Here is a 13,748-nt window from a genome sequence, read left to right on the forward strand (position 1 = left end):
CGTCACCAAACTGCTTCCTAATGTTCCTTCATAAGAGAGGTATGTTATTTCCTTGGAAAGGCAGAAATCCTGCTTATTGTTTGGATACTGATCATCTGGACATTGGAAGCATGTGTGCATATCTGTTAAAACAGAAATAAGTAGGAAATCAAGAAATGAGAGGCCAGCAATCTGAGAATCAGGATATAAAAACATATATTGGAAATGTATGTTAAGTCAAATAAGTTGCAGGAAGGCAGAGAGTTGAGTGGCGTACAAATGTAAAACATAATGTCAGTAATAGCATAGTCTCTGTTTGTATTTCTGCTGACTAAACTCCATTTTATATACAGTAACTATGAGCACAAATGGATGGTTAGTTTATGACAACAGTTTATAAGATTTCAGTCTCTAAGTGAGGTGGTTGTAAAGTGAGACTTCATCTGAGCATTGCTCAGTGATCACAATTCTATCCCTGCATGTTGCAATTGTCAATTGAGAATCTTGGGTCATTAAGTGAGTATCCCATCCAAATGCAAATCCATTCACTCTGATCCAGAGGCCAACTCTCTCTGCCTATCCCCCACAGGTTTATAGAGAGATAGAGTCAAGGTCATGTGAAGTGTTAATACCACTATATAATGTCTTTTAAGACAACATTTGGAATATTGCATCCATGTTTGGTTGCCATGATATTAAAAAAAAAAAAGATGTTGAGTGCAGAAAGGAGCAAGAAAGGGTAAAACATATGAAGAGTGGTTGAGGAATTGGGTATGTGTAGTTTAATGAAAAGAAGGGTCCCATGATAGCAGTGTTCCAAAATGTAAGGAGTTGCCACAAAGAAGAAGGAATCAACCTATTCTCCAAAGCACCTGAAGGCAGGACAAGAAGCAATGAATGGAAACTAATCAAGAAGAAGATCTTAAACTAAGGAGAAATTTCCTAACAGTTACAATAATTAATCAGTGGAACCTGATTTGCCTCCAGAAGTTGTGGGTGCTCAAAAACTGGAAGCAATGGTGGGTTGCTCCCGGTTTGCACCGGTTCACAAGAACCAGTAGTAAAAATTTGTAGTAGTTCGGAGAACTGGTAATAACTTTGGCTGGCCACACCCTCGAACCAGTCCCCGGCCCGGTCGCCACTCTCTTACCCCACCTCATCAGAGGCTTTTTTTTTTACTTTTAAAAGCATTTTTTCTACAACCTCTTCGGCCAAAAAAATGCTTTTAAAAGTAAAAGAAAAAAAGAAAAAAAGCATCTGATGATCCCGCAGCTCAGCTGGGATCGGCTGAGGTTTTTCAAAGCATTTTTTCTGCAACCTCTTTGGCTGAAGAGGTGGTAAAAAAAATGCTTTGAAAAGCCTCAGCTGAGTTGCCTGATCGGTAGAGGCTTTTCAAAGCATTGTTTTCCGCAACCACTTAACGTTGTAGAAAAAAATTTATTTATTTATTTATTAATTTAATTTGTATACCGCCCTTCTCCCAGAAGGGACTCAGGGCGGTGAACAGCCAAAATTAAAAAACATACAAATGCAAAAGTTAAGATAATTAAAAGAATTAAATCATTGCTTTTAAAAGTAAAAAAAAAAAGTTGGCCATGCCCACCTAGTCACATTACCCCCACTGACCAAGCCACGCCCACAAAATAGCCACGCCCACAGAACCGGTAGTAAAAAAAATTAGAACCCACCCCTGACTGGAAGTTTTTGAGATGAGATTGGACAACTATTTTCAGAAATGGTGTACGTTTTCCTGCCTGAGCAGGGCATTGGACTAGAAGATCTTCAACAGAATAACAAAATAACAGTAGTATTATTCTGTTTATGAAAACAGTGCAGCTTTACAAAAGTCTCAGAGTGCCATGTGTTTGCTAGATAAGTTGGATCCAAAAAGCAAGACAGAAAAGGGAACCAGGTGCTTCTGCTCTGGCTGCGGTGGCTGGAAGTGATGGGTTGCCCCCGGTTTGGACTGGCAGGAGACTCTGTCTCCTGACCCCCATGTCGTCAGGAAGCTTCTGTGCATGTGCATGGCCCCATTGCGAACTGGTAGTAAAGGTAAGTAGAACCCACCCCTGGTGGCTGGGCAGGAAAGGAGAAAGCTGGGTGCCGGTAACTGAGAAAGGAGGGGCCTAGGAGAAACATCAGTGTGGGCAATTTGAAAAAAAAGGAACCAGAGAATAGATGAATGCTGGTGCTTGCTGGTTCACAAAAATAGGGTATACAAGTGGGAAAAGTTATGCATGCTTGAGAAATTGAGTGCAATAACTAAATGATGATGAAAGACATCTAGGTTTTTTTGTAACATCTCTTACCTGTTTGATTTGTGATCGCTCCCTGTGAACATGGAAGGCAGTCATAGCAGCAAAATGGTTTTCCTTCTATTTTGGCCTTTTGGTAACCTGAAGGGCAGTTATCATTACACAGGGAGACAGGTGATACCTACCCATGAAGAAAATAAAATATGTTAATGTTTTTGAAAAGAAATTTTATACATTGTCATTGCAACATTTTGAGGTTGCGATGGTGAACAGCATCTTTCTATCCTTCCTGACTTGACTGAAATGGCACTCAGAAACAAATTCTTAAGCTTTTATTGTTGCAAGGGTAGATTTCTGGATTCTGTGGTTGCCTCTGGTTCTGAAGAAAATTGAAGCTAAGAAATCAAAAGGGCCACATGTGAGAGACCTCTGACCAAAGCAAACAAAATAATATATTTAACCCTATTAAAACTGTTGCTTGGTAGGATAATTTTTTAATATCAGGTATGTGAAAGTAAATTTAACAATGAACTTTCCACCTTAATTTTTTTTTACCCCATTTACTTGCTGTTCCTTACTTTTTTTCTGTTTTCTGCAATTGGGATAGTTTGTCCTGGAAAAGATCAGCAAGATGTGTCCTTCTATAGGTGAACTTCAGCAATACTGACATTAGAAGAAGAACAATATGTGCTCAGAATTCTTGTCCCATTACAATTTTGGCGAAATGTGGTGGTAGCTAATTTCACTGATTTTTTTTTTTCAGAGAAGGACTGAAGTTCTTGCCATAAGAAAATTCACCATTTAACAGAAATTTAGCAGAAATATCCAGGGAATGCTGAGAATATTTGGAAAGGAATCTTGAAAATATGATTTACCAATATCCTTTCTGAAATCACTGTTTAGCTTTTAATATAAGTTGCATAAAACTATTCGAAGGTGGGGGAAGAAAAAGCAACAAAACAGTGTTATGTTAATTTGTTATGTTAATTTGTTAATTAACAAATATATCTGCAAGCAGAATGACTCTAGAATAGGGAAACATATTATAAGAACACAACAAAATATCTTGGATAATACTTGCATAGAATCCAGGAATATTTGTGGTGATAATCCCTGGCTCCCAATGGTACACACCTCTGGCAATCAAATCCTTACTTTTGTTTTAATTGTATGCTCTACTCACTTGATAAATGAGTACCTATAAGTGTACAGTTTGTGTCCTCTGTAGAATTTATCAACCAATCTATCTATAGTCGTCCCCATGTAGTACATGAATATTGAATCTATCCCTAGAAGAACTCAGATTACCTAACAACTCCCATGATTGAACATGGGAAAATACATATTCTCATGTCTGATTTGCCCAGTTCTTGGACATTTTTTTTTTTTTTTTGCTATGACAAAAATAATTAAGAAAAAATAATTGTATTCTGGTAGATTTCCATGAGCCTTCTTGGAATATTGGTGAATGGGATAAATCAATGTGGATAAGATATGGATTTTACCTGATTAAACCAGGTGGGCCAGATGATGTCATCCTCTCTAATGGTCAGCAGGTGATGTGAGAGAGGGTCTGGCTCTATGGTTCCCACCTTAACTCCAAGGAAGGACTGGTTTGGGAATGTGACCCAGTTTATGATATCAAATCTTCCTACAAATTCTCCATTTTCATCAAAGGAAATCTTGTCTCCAGCATTGTTATTGAATGAAACTCCTCTCAGGAAATGGTGAAGCTAGACAACAAGGAGGAAAAAGTTGGAAAAGAGTTAAAAGCATGGTGTGGAGGTTGATTGTAGATGCTTTGCAAAATGATGGCATTTGATGGCATTCATCATATTGGTGACGATATAATGAATGTCATCAAATAATAATGAAAAAAATCATTCTCAGCACAATTATAGAACTGTCAACGTAAGATTGCATCATTATCTGGAATCTTAAAGCTTCTTATTCTATAGTAAATGATTAGTAAGGTTTTGCAGGCTTAATCTTTAAGCAGATTTCCCAGAGATTATAAAAGATTTATTTCTTAGGGGGAAAATATAACAATCTTCTGTAAATTTAATACCTAACTTAATATATCGAAAACCTATAAATCTTGGAGGATATAAACAAATATTAAATCCATTTCTTTTTTTTACAATACCTTGAAAAATCTAATTGTAATAGTTTGGGATCAAAATGAATTTGGTATGATTTTCATCATCTTTGAAAATTAAAAAAGCATGAGAGAGTAATGTTATGCAATCTTATGTAGATATAGTGAGATATCATAATAGCTGGAAGCTATAACTAGTTTATCCACAAATTAGAACAATGTCGTGGTTAGAATGTAGTACTGCAGGCTACTTCTACTGATTGCTGGCTTCCAGCAGTTTCGCAGTTCGAGTCTCACCGGCACAAGATTGACTTAGCCTTCGATCCTTCTGAGGTCAGTAAAATGAGGACCCCGATTGTTGGGGGGCAATAAGCTGACTCTGTAAACTGCTTAGAGAGGTCTGTAAAGCACTGTGTATATAAGTCTAATTGTTATTGCTATGGAGAAATGGTTCCAATCATCAAATATAGGAAAATAATTCACATCCATTTTGGAATAGATTTTTATGGGAATGGCATCACATCAGATGAGAGCTGGAACCTGGGACAGTTATAGAAATGAAAACAAAATAGCTAAGTAAAAAGGCTCAAAACATACAATATGGGGCCGCTGCACTCAGCCTTTTTCTCTGCTAATATGCTTTGATCACAGATGTTCGTATAAGCATCCAATTTGTAGATAACATTGATTCTTTTTCATGGTAATAAAACCTCTGGTCCCAAACATCTCACAAGGATCAATTGAATAAAATAAATTGATGTTACTCTTGCATTGACAGAGAGGGGGAAAAAGTGAAATAGCCTGCACTGTAAGAGCCACAGTGGCACAGTGATTAGACTGCAGTACTGCAGTACTGACTGCCAGCTGACTGCAGTTTGGCAGTTCGAATCTCACCAGGCTCAAGGTTGACTCAGCCTTCCATCCTTCTGAGGTGGGTAAAATGAGGAGCCAGATTGTTGGGGACAAGATGCTGACTCTGTAAACCACTTAGAGAGGGCTGTAAAGCACTGTAAAGTGGTATATAAGTCTAAGTGCTGTTGCTATTCTCTGATAAGGAGACTTACCTTCCATGACTGTTGTTTAAGAATTTTCCATGTTACCCTTGATCTGTGCTTGTTTATGGATGAATACAGGGCATGCAAAGCATATGCAACAGCATAGACAGCGTTATAGACACAGTAACTGTGGGCGGTCATCCTTGTTTCAAAAATGGTTGCAGGGAGAATCTCCAGCCTCTCCTCTCCAGTGCAGATATTCTGTTCCACTGACTCAGTGGGAAAACTTGGAATCAGGCAATTAAAAAGCTGCTGCCAGATCTCTTTTAAGAAACCGTCTGCTTTATGCAAAATAGGGTTTCTCATCTGAACAAATTTCTGAAATCCTGACACTTCCTTAGATTGGATTGCCAAGGATATAGCGCCATGGAGGAAATCTATGCCCCAGTTTCTTTGAAACAGGTTGGATGTAAAGTCCACCTCTGCTGTCATGATCCAGACTTTTGCTTTTTTCCCCGCCGTGTCATAATATTCTGACATTTCGAGGAAACCCCATAAACAGCTTATACTGTGAAACTCTCCATGAAAGATCACTGCATTTGCTCTGCTGTTCCAGGCGAGGTTTAATTTAGCACGGGATGCTTCCACAATCATATCCAGATCATTGAACATACCACTAGGAAACTTTTCGATGAAATCAAAACAGATGCCATGCTGTGAAAAGAAAGGTAACACTTTCCGGAGCAATAATTCTGCCTGGATGCCAATGCCAATATAAAATATGCCCATCCATGTCCACTTGAAATAAAGCAACAGCTGAAGAATCCCATAATATTGATAATCTGCATTGGGAAACATCCAATGGAAGGAAATTGCTTGATTTTGTGTATTTATCTCTGGAGCAGAAGAATAGGCAAGCTAAGAGAATGAAGAGATAAATGAAGAAAGATAGAAAAAGGGTTTGTTGGAGAGGGAATAGTGATTTAGGCCTTTTTTTCTTTGTTATTGTAGCAAAACATTCAGTATGTTGTCATTTATAGAACAGTACTGCCTACCTTTGACTTAAAGTCCTGATAATAATATGATTTATGAACAGTTAAATGGAAGCCTCCCAATACTAAAAAAAAAAAAAAAAAGGTAGAATATTTAATTAAGTTAATTATTAAGGTGAAACAAAGTTCAATATAAGTTCTAAAGGTAACTGCAATTTCAAAAACAATTAAGTATATATTTCCATATTGGTTTATTTCAAATATTCAAATGTTCAGGTTTTTTTTAATCCTTTTAAAATTTTTGTTTAATTAGTGTTCAAACAAGAATTCTGGTAATGACACTCTTGCCTTTCATATCTGAGGAATTTTAGCAGGGGTGAAATGTAAAATTTGTTACTACCAGTTCTGTGGGCATGGCTTGGTGTGTGTGTGTGTGTGTGGGGGGGAGTAATGTGACTGGGTGGGCATGGCCAACTTTTTTTTTTTTAACTTTTCAAAGCATTTTTTCTGCAACTGCAAAAAAAAAATGCTTTGAAAAGCCTCTGCCGATCAGGAACACAGTTGGGATCATCAGAGCCTTTTCAAAGCATTTTTTAACCACCTCTTCCACTGAAGAGGTGGTTAAAAAAATGCTTCGAAAAGGCTCTGACGATCCCAGCTGTGTTGCCTGATCGTCAGAGCCTTTTGTTAAGGATATTGGTGTTCTGTTACCAACCAGCAGAGTAAATGCACAAGGAAACGTTGCTGAGAGTAATGAATAAGAGATATGCAAACTGGTTTATCAAAAGTTTACTTTACAGTGAAAAAACAATCTCATAGTCTTTAAATCAATCCAAGTCTTTGCCAGTTAAATCAGTCCAGTGATACAAAGATCTTCTTACCACACAAACAGTACTTGGTTAGAATAACAAACTCACTCTGGTTCACAAACTACAATGGTAGCAGATCCATTCAACGATAATAGCACAATGGATAGTAACTCCACACACTATGGTAGCTTATCATCAACTGAATAGTTACAGTACTTTTCTTAAATACATTCACAACTAATTACAGCATGACTCAGCATTACAATGAATCAGCAGTAAACCTTTAAAGTCACACAATACATATTCATATTAAAGTCACAGAACACATATATTGCCTGGACAACTTGTTAGGCTCAAACCATATCCTAACATTCTCCCCTTTGGACAGGTCAATATATACAGTCTAGATTCTAAATCCATAGCTTTCACAACACGTTTTATGTCTTATAGCACCTTGCACTTTGGTAAAATTATCAGCAATATTGTCTTCCGACATACAATATTCCAACTTAACCATGTTGCTTTGGATACACTGACGAACATTCAGATACCGAATGTCAGTATACTTAGATCTAGTTTTAACTGCTAAATTTGTTGCCATTTTTATAGCAGCTTGGTTGTCCTCATGTATTACAATTGGATAATCCATCTTTAAACCAATATCCATCATTAGTTGTTTGTAATAAATCAGATCAGTACAAACTAGTGACAAACATGAGAATTCTGCCTCCATAGTAGATAGATTAATATGTTTTTGATGAATTGATTTCCAGCCAATCAAACAATTGTCTAACATGATAGCTATACCCGATGTGGTCAAATCAGTAGAAAAACTGGCATCAGCATATGCGCTTAATATTAAATCATTGTTAGGTTCTAGATACAATGCATAATGCATCATCATTTTCAGATATCTTAATATACGCTTTGCGGCCTGCCAATGCCTATCAGTTGGCTCTGTATTATATCTCGCTAATTGGTTTACTCCAAATGAAATATCAGGTCTCGACCAATTGCTTATATAAGATAGACTACCTATAAGAGACTGGTAGATCTCCTTACTAAATTTAGGACTTTGGATTTCTCCTTGTTGAAAATCCTGTGCCATAGGCGTTTTAGCTGGCTTACATAGCTCCATGCCATAACGTTTCAACATTTGGCTTAGTTTGCTAAGCATTTAATCTTAAATTAATCTTAAATTTCTGTTTCCTTTCCACAAAACGTAGCCAGTTGTTAATATGCTGGAATGTTTCACTTTTGTTTTCATTAGATAACAGAATCCGTATCTTGAATAATGGTCTACTATGCTCAGAATATAGCAGGCACCTCCTATACTGGATTTTTTTGGTCCAATTAGGTCTACACTACCTCTAATGGATTTTTGGTTTTAAAACCATGAACACGGTTTGCTGGTGTTACTCTACTTTTTTGCTGACTACAGGCATTGCAATTCAGATATTTACTACATGCTTGTAGTTTTATCCTTTCAGATAATTGAACTGTTTCCTTTAACATTCTGAAATTTAAATGCCCAATTCTCCGGTGTAACAGATGAATACATTCATCATGTGGTTTAATATTCTTATAAACAGACTTAGATTTAGCCACCAATACTGGGTTATCCCTTAAAATAAATAAATCATTCTCTAAACTTGCAGTAACAATTTTGCCATCTTTCTCAATAAAACATTTATAATTTTTAAATGTTACTGTAAACCCAAATTTCAATAATGATTTAACAGATAATAAATTGAATTTTAACCCAGGAATATATAACATAGGCAATGGTTCATTAATAAATGACTAACAAGCAACACTCTCTCCAGCTACCTTAAACTTCCAACCATTTGCTAGTTTAACCTGTTGGTTACTCTTCTCCATTTTAACAAAAAAAAAATTATCTCTTAAAATTGATTGAGAAGCACCACTGTCAACAACACAACAATCCTGGTTAACATCAGTAGTTGAACTGGATATAGGTAAATTACAACCCTTCTTGGGTCTAGTATTGTCCCTAACAGACATTTTCTTATTCTTACAATACTTAGCTATATGCCCTTTAGCCCCACAAACAAAACAACGTTTTACAAAATAGGCAGTTGAGTACATTTTTTTCTTCTTTTGGTTGTTGCACTCTCAACTGATCCCTTTCTTGTCTTCTTTTGGATTCTTCCAATAACCTACCGGTTTTGCCAGCCAATGTCAGTTCATCTCTGGACAAAACCTCTAACGAAGAAACATAGTCATCATAACTATCGTCCAAAGAAGAAAGAATTATATAAACTTGTTGTAGTTCTGAGAAAACAAGTTCCTTTTCATGCAGCTCCTGGAAAATTCTGGTCATGGATTCCAAATGAGCCATCATATCTCCACCTTTAAGACGATGTTGTTTAAATAATCTCCATGTGAGATAAATATGAGCACCCACAGAGACACAAACATATAGTCTCTTCAACTTGGTCCAACACCTAGCAGCAGACTCTTCGCCACGAATATGGACAAGCTGCTGGTCACCCAGTGTTAGTCCAATAATGCAAAGAGCTCATTCATTGTCTCTGTTGTACTTGGCTATTTTCTTCGCATCTTCCTCATCAGCAGGATTCCATGCTGTTACATCCGATGGATTATTAACTATGTCCCACAGTCCTTCTCTACGCAGAAGTAGATTACATTTTGAGACCAGGATACATAGTTTGTTCCATCCAGCTGGGTTATCATGGAAAAATTTGCTGCTTGTTCTAGTGCCATCTTCACTTGGATTGTATATCACAAACACAGTTTGTACTATTCACATTAACTCTCAGTTTAGCTCCTAACAATCCTTGTTAGTTCTGGTTGGCTCTGGGCCCATAACCAATGTTAAGGATATTGGTGTTGTGTTACCAACCAGCAGAGTAAATGCACAAGGAAACGTTGCTGAGAGCAATGAATAAGAGATATGCAAACTGGTTTATCAAAAGTTTACTTTATAGTGAAAAAACAATCTCATAGTCTTTAAATCAATCCAAGTCTTTGCCAGTTAAATCAGTCTAGTGATACAAAAATCTTCTTACCACACAAACAGTACTTGGTTAGAATAACAAACTCACTCTGGTTCACAAACCACAATGGTAGCAGATCCATTCAACGATGATAGCACAATGGATAGTAACTCCACACACTATGGTAGCTTATCATCAACTGAATACGTTACAGTACTTTTCTTAAATATGTTCACAACTAATTACAGCATGACTCAGCATTACAATGAATCAGCAGTAAATCTTTAAAGTCACACAATACATATTCATATTAAAGTCACAGAACACATATATTGCCTGGACAACTTGTTAGGCTCAAACCATATCCTAACACCTTTTCAAAGCATTTTTTAACCACCTCTTCCTCAGAAGAGGTTACAGAAAGAAATGCTTTGAAAAGCCTCTGACATCCCAGCTGAGCTGCGTGATCATCAGAGGCTTTTTTTTTACTTTTAAAAGCATTTTTTTCGGTGGAAGAAGTTGTAGAAAAAATGCTTTTAAAAGTAAAAAAAAAAGCCTCTGATGATCGTGCAGCTCAGCTGGGCATGGTAGGGGAGGGGGTTGCAGGGATTTTTGCTACTGGTTCTCCAAACCACCCGCTGCCATCACTATCAGATCGGGTGATCCGGTCTGAACCAGGAGCATTTCACCCCGAATTATAGGAAATGGATGTTCTTTCATGAACAGAAACTACCTGTGCAATCTTGTATTGACTCAGGATGGTTGCTACGTGAAGGAAATCATTTGAGTTAGGTCCTCCAATGACCGCGACCAGATTGTTCTGGAAATCATATTTATAGTTTGGGATGAATCTGCCCGGTGTGGACAGAATTTCCATTGTTGCTGCATATGTCAGTTTTGGATTAAAATAGTTGTTATAGATGTTGAAGCCCAGGGTGTCATTGGTCAAGATCTGGGGATTTCCATTAATCTCTTCTACAGCAAATACCAGAGCCAAGATGTGTTGGTAAGTCTGAGTTAGTGGTCTGCAGTTCAATTTGAAAAATAATAAATAACATCAATATATATGTTTACAGAGAGAGACCCAGTTGCAATTTTAAGAACTCGGATTTTGGTCACCATCATAGGTTATATTTAAAACATTGGAAATATTTCTAGATATATATTAACTACTAATTTGAAAGGAAAGAACTAAATATTAGAAATATAAATCCAAAATTTGTTCTACTTCCACCAAATTTATCTTATAGATTTTCTCCTGAAATTCATGATAGAACTACTAGATTTAAAAATGCTAATCATTTTTAAATCTAGATAAATGTTCCTGTCCCCTCCAAAACAAAACAAAACAAATTGGTCTATCGTCTATCTACTGTATATCTATCATCCATCTATTCAAAAGCCCCGTTATGTCCCTCTCCCCCCACCCCAAACAGTAAGCAAACTGTACTGCCAGCATTTCTGATATTACCAGGACAAAGATACAACAGATGTAGAGAGCATCCAATTCCTTACATAAATTCAACAAAGAAATCTTCAAGGGGATGTCTTCTGAATGTGATCTTCTTAGAAATTACAAAGCTGTGAGAAATTATACCACCAAGTATGGAGTCTCCTGGTTCGTGATATTTATGAAAAAAAGGACTGGGGTCATCCCTAGTGCCTTTTGAAAAAGAAACTTTGCAAATGCTTGTAGGAAACAGCCCTAATACCAATATTCCAGTTATAAGATATCCAGAACTTCCTGTAAAAAATCCATTCACTTTCGCCATAACTGATGAAATTTCTCCAGTTCAACAGTCAGGATTTAGCTGGAAAGCCAAACAAGCTGAGGATAAACCAGCTGTCGGGCTACAAGTTCTCTGTATTCAAGGTTTCAAAGATCAAAGGGAATGTTTGAAGTATCTTTTATTTAAAGGGCCAGGTTGGCCACATCCTGTTGTATTTTACAAGGAGTTGAAAGGAGAAATCAGTCAGGAGGGCAGGGCAGATGATTACATCACCAGAGTTCTTCCTGATTCAAAACAGTGAGGAAATATTTTCCCCTTGGTGCTGGACAGCCATTTTTTCAGTTTATTCCCATGGTCCAATTAGGCCATGTAGTTAGTAGTTTGTAATGACTATCCCAAAAGATGACAGAGGAAAATAGTGATCCCAACAGATGATGAAACCTGTGCATGTTCATGAGATACTAAAAGTAAGCTTAGAAGTCTAAGAGGACTCCTTTGCTGAGCACTCTGGATTGAATAAATTTATTACAAACTTCCAGAATATTTTAAAACTTTTTAAACATGCTATAAATGATTCAACCTGTACTGCGTCATTAACACATATTGAAATACTGATTGATCTCTGCATAGCTTTACAAATTTCATGTATTTAGCGCTTCTAGTATTTGTCTGTAACAGTGTTAGACACTAGATGTTAGCTGTGTAAAAAAGGCAAAGGGATTTGGCATCAGGTCTGTTGAGCAGAAACAAAAAGAGAGACAGAGAATCCTAGAGAGAATTCACAGTCATATCTGTTGACCCATAAAGACTAAAATCTTGGAAAAGAATGGATCACTATTAATACTGGTTGACTTCTCCAGATATTCATCCACTATTTGGTGGATGATCTCTGGAGGGCTTGGGACAGGGGTAGCTCCTCTGTCCTGGTCCTGTTAGATCTCTCAGTGGCTTTTGACGATGACAATATCATTGACCATGGTATCATGCTGCGTCAGCTGGAGGGCTTGGGGGTGGGAGGCACCGTGCTGCAGTGGTTCTCCTCCTATCTCTCCGACCGGTCGCAGTCTGTGTTGGTAGGGGGGCAGAGGTCGACCTCGAGGTGCCTCGTTTGCGGGATGCTGCAAGGGTCGGTCCTCTCACCGCTCCTGTTCAACATTTATGTGAAGCCACTGGGTGAGATCATCTGTGGTTTTGGGGTGTGTTGCCAACTGTATGCTGATGACACTTAGCTGTACATCTCCACCCCTGACCACCCCAATGATGCCCTCAAAGTGATGTCCCAGTGTCTTGAAGCCGTGCGGGTCTGGATGGGGAGGAACAGGCTTTGACTCAACCCCTCCAAGACTGAGTGGCTGTGGATGCCGGCGTCCCGGTATAGCCAGCTGGTGCCATCGCCAGCTGGGGGTGAGTTACTGACCTACACAGAGTGGACTCGCAACTTGGGTGTCCTCCTAGACTCACGGCTGTCTTTGGAAGGGCATATGATGGCCGTGGCCAGGGGGGCCTTCTATCAGGTCCGCCTGATATGCCAGTTGCACCCCTTTCTGGATCAGGACTCCTTATGCACAGTCACCCATGCCCTCGTCATGTCTCGCCTGGACTACTGTAACACTCTCTACATGGGGCTCCCCTTGAGGTGTACCCGGAGGCTCCAACTGGTCCAGAATGCAGCTGCGCAGGTGATTATGGGAGCAACAGGGCGCTCCCACGTAACACCTCTCCTGCGTGAGCTTCACTGGCTCTCAAGGTGTTGATTCTCACCTTTAAAGTGCTCCATGGCATAAGGCCAGGATACTTGTGAGACCGCCTGCTGCTACCAATAACCTCCCACCAGCCAATACACTTGCACAGAGAGGGCCTCCTCAGGGTGCTGTCAGCCAAGCAATGTCGGCTGGCGGCCCCCAGGGAG

This window comes from Pituophis catenifer, unplaced genomic scaffold (assembly GCF_029215685.1).
Source record: "Pituophis catenifer annectens isolate HBS135680 unplaced genomic scaffold, rPitCat1.0.hap2 SCAF_15, whole genome shotgun sequence".
NCBI lineage: Eukaryota > Metazoa > Chordata > Lepidosauria > Squamata > Colubridae > Pituophis > Pituophis catenifer.